At 39.1% G+C, this 3,664-nt stretch overlaps 2 long non-coding RNA genes across 3 annotated transcripts in view; both read left to right on the plus strand.

Moving 5' to 3' along the window:
* Positions 1 to 3,664, plus strand: part of LOC140146057 (uncharacterized) — a 273,862-nt gene that overhangs the window by 65,888 nt on the left and 204,310 nt on the right. The gene's annotated exons all lie outside the window — the stretch shown is intronic.
* Positions 1 to 3,664, plus strand: part of LOC140146043 (uncharacterized) — a 107,070-nt gene that overhangs the window by 34,021 nt on the left and 69,385 nt on the right. The window lies entirely within an intron of this gene.

The raw sequence follows: 3,664 nt of genomic DNA on the forward strand, positions 1-3,664 counted from the left end.
AGTTATCCTCAGCCACTCCAAGCAAGTAGGGCATGGCCCATAATCAGTGCTACTGAAGTCTTCATTGTTGTTGTTCCTTCTTGAAAGTATCATCTGTCCTGCCTTCTTCTCAATGACATTCATATTGTGCTGGTGATTACCTTTATTACGAAGAAGACGGCTGAGTCGCTTTCTCTCTTTCCCATCATCTAAAGATTGTATGTGGCAAATTTCAGGTTTCTTCTCATGCTGTATCCCGAAAATATGCTGACTAAAATTGGCTATCAATTGCCCACAATATGGGCAGCAATTCCTATTGTTGTAGACTCGATTATTTCTCTTCTTCTTCCCTTGTTGGTTGTCTCAGACTTCATAACCTTTGTAATATATACACCCTTCATTTCCGTATCTCTGATGATTGCAGACTCGTCCATACTTTCATCATCACTATATTCATTACTGCATTGGTGGTCAGAGCTGGTGACGTTACTGGCAGAAGATTTTTTTTTTTTTAACTTCTTGTCTTGGCCTAAATAGATAAAATAAATATAACAATGCAAGATATTACTAAATAATAAGATTTGTTGACCAGTAAACCTATTTATCTTCCTAGCTTAAGGGGTATGGGTACGTTACACTAAAAAGTAGGCTAAGAAGAAAGGAAAAACATGACATGAACAAAACTACAGGTGTCAGTAGTGACTAGGGTCACTGTGTCCAAATATATTTTTAGTTTGGAATTTTTGTGTTTTGTACGAATTTTGGGGCAGTTTTTTTTAAAATAGATATTTTGGGGGATTTTTCACTCCACGAGAATGCCAAAGAAAATCCACTTTACATGCAGTTTCTGAAGATGGTTATAGGTCTTTGCCACCCCATAACGCCAACATTTATGTTTTCGATTTCTTTAAAACACTTACAATACGAGTCACTTTTGTGATTTTTTGTAAGTTCTTCAGCTATTTTACTTTAAGACTCATTTCTGAAGATAGAATACCTAAAAGACTTGTCTGACCGTCGGCAATTATTGGTAAAATATTGTAGACGACAATTCTATGCAATTCTATGCAATCTCTTTAAGGGGCATTTTTAAAAATACGGTCAGTTTGAATGCGTGTAACAATGGCTCTCGGTATTTGAAAAGTGATATTTAAAATCGATATTTGAAAATCAAACAGAGAAACTGACTTTGCATAAGGTCAGTTAGTGAGTATAGGGCATGGCAGTTGGTGTCAATTAGTAACTTGTTTATATTTAAACTACACTTGCCAAAATCTAGGAAAATATGAAATTTGCAATTTTTTAAGGTCATACTGTACCCATACCCCTTAACTGGAGGACATGAGTCCGGACTCAAGACCTGTTTTGAGTCCTCATTTTCATGGACTCGGACTTGCACTTGGATGTGATGGACTCGGGTTTGAACTCGGAGGCGGATAATTCCCCACAATGTCATCCACAAAGCAGGCTCTTAGGTGAACTAAAACCTCACAAAGTTAAAACCCCACAATATCATACACTCATCTAAAGTGCAGATAGGTGAATTGTCACGTCACAAAGTTGAATCCCCACAATGTCGTACACTCATCTACGGTGCAGGCTCTAAGGTGAACGTGAACTGTTACCTCACAAGACGAAACCCCACATGTCATACACTCATCTGCAGTACAGGTCCTACGGTGAACTGTTAACTCAAAACCCCACAATGTCATACACTCATCTACAGTACAGGCCGGTGGGTGTTAACTCTAAAGTCAAAACCGTGTCATACACTCATCTATAGTGAGGGCTTGGTGTGAACTGTTATCATCCAAAGTTAAAACCCCACATCGTCATATTCTAGCCCTACTTTCAGGCTCGTGTTTACATACATTTTAATACCAGCAACATGTATAGAAGAAGGCTAGATTGGCGATAAGTTACACCCTAGAGAATTAGCTTACATTTCTGTACATCTGCTGTTGATTCATCATCACTATCTTCATCATTACTACTGCTTTGGTGATCAGAGCTGTTGCCGTTACTAATGGCAGAAGATTTTTGTCCCTTGAACTTCTTGTTTTGGCCTAAATAGATAAAATAAATATAACAATACAAGATATTAGATTTGTTGCCCTGTAAACCTATTGATCTTTATAGCTTATTTTTAGCTGGAGGACACGAGTCCGGACTCAAAACCCGTTTCGAGTCCTCATTTTCATGGACTCGTACTTGTACTTGGATGTGATGGACTCGGGTTTGAACTCTGAGTCGGATAATTCCCCACAATGTCATCCACAAAGCAGGCTCTTAGGTGAACTAACCTCACAAACTTAAAACCCCACAATGTCATACACTCATCCTACAGGGTGTCCACAAAAAAAGTATATCGAGATAAAAATTACTGCTTTGGCAAAACAACTTAAATATTTTGGAAAGAGTAATATGTCGCTAGAAAGGGCAGAATGTCCTCATCTACAGTACAGGCCCTACGGTGAACTGTTAACTCAAAAGTCAAAACCCCACAGTGTCATACACTCATCTATAGTGAGGGCTTCTATGTGAACTGTTATCTCCCAAAGTTAAAACCCCACATCGTCATATTCTAGCCCTACTTTCAGGCTCAGTGTTTACATACATTTTAATACCAGCAACATGTATAGAAGAAGGCTAGATTGGCGATAAGTTACGCCCTAGAGAAATAGCTTACATTTCTGTACATCTGCTGTTGATTCATCATCACTACTGCTTTGGTGGTCAAAGCTGGCCATGACGTAATTACTGATGGCAGAAGATTTTGTCCCTTGAACTTTTGTCTTGGCCTAAATAGATAAAATAAATATAACAATGCAAGATTTGTTGCCCTGTAAACCTACTGATCTTCCTAGCTTAGCTGGAGGATACGAGTCCGAACTCAAGACCCGTTTCGAGTCCTCATTTTCATGGACTCGGACTTGTTCTTGAATGTGATGGACTCGGGTTTGAACTCCGAGTCGGATAATTCCCCACAATGTCATCCACAAAGCCAGGGCTGTCAATTTTTGGAAAATGCTTGGCGGGAGAGTCGCAAAATGTCGAAATTTACAACTGCAAGCACCAAATAAATGTAGAATCTCGGTAGCGTACAACTCCAAAAAAAAGTTGACCAGCAAAAAAAAAAAGAAGGTTATCAGTCCTTCAAATAGTCGAATAGACCTACATTTTGACAATATTTGGCCCAATGCTAGAGATTTTAGGGGCTTGGTGGAAGCTTTTACATTTAAGAGGGCGATTTGACATGTTTGACGGGAGAGTTGACAGCCCTGACAAAGCAGGCTCTTAGGTGAACTAACCTCACAAAGTTAAAACCCCACAATGTCATACACTCATCTACAGGGTGTCCACAAAAATGTATTATCGAGATAAAATTACTGGTTTGGAAAACAATTACTTTATATTTGGGAAAGAGTAATTAGTATGTCGCTAGAAAGGGCAGAATGTCCTCATCTACAGTACAGGCCCTACGGTGAACTGCAAACTCAAAAGTCAAAACCCCACAGTGTCATACACTATAGTGAGGGCTTCTATGTGAACTGTTACCTCCCAAAGTTAAAACCCCACATCGTCATATTCTAGCCCTACTTTCAGGCTCGTGTTTACATACATTTATATACCAGCAACATGTATAGAAGAAGGCTAGATTGGCGATAAGTTACGCCCTAGAGAA

The sequence above is a fragment of the Amphiura filiformis genome, chromosome 2 (assembly GCF_039555335.1).
Source record: "Amphiura filiformis chromosome 2, Afil_fr2py, whole genome shotgun sequence".
Classification (NCBI taxonomy): domain Eukaryota; kingdom Metazoa; phylum Echinodermata; class Ophiuroidea; order Amphilepidida; family Amphiuridae; genus Amphiura; species Amphiura filiformis.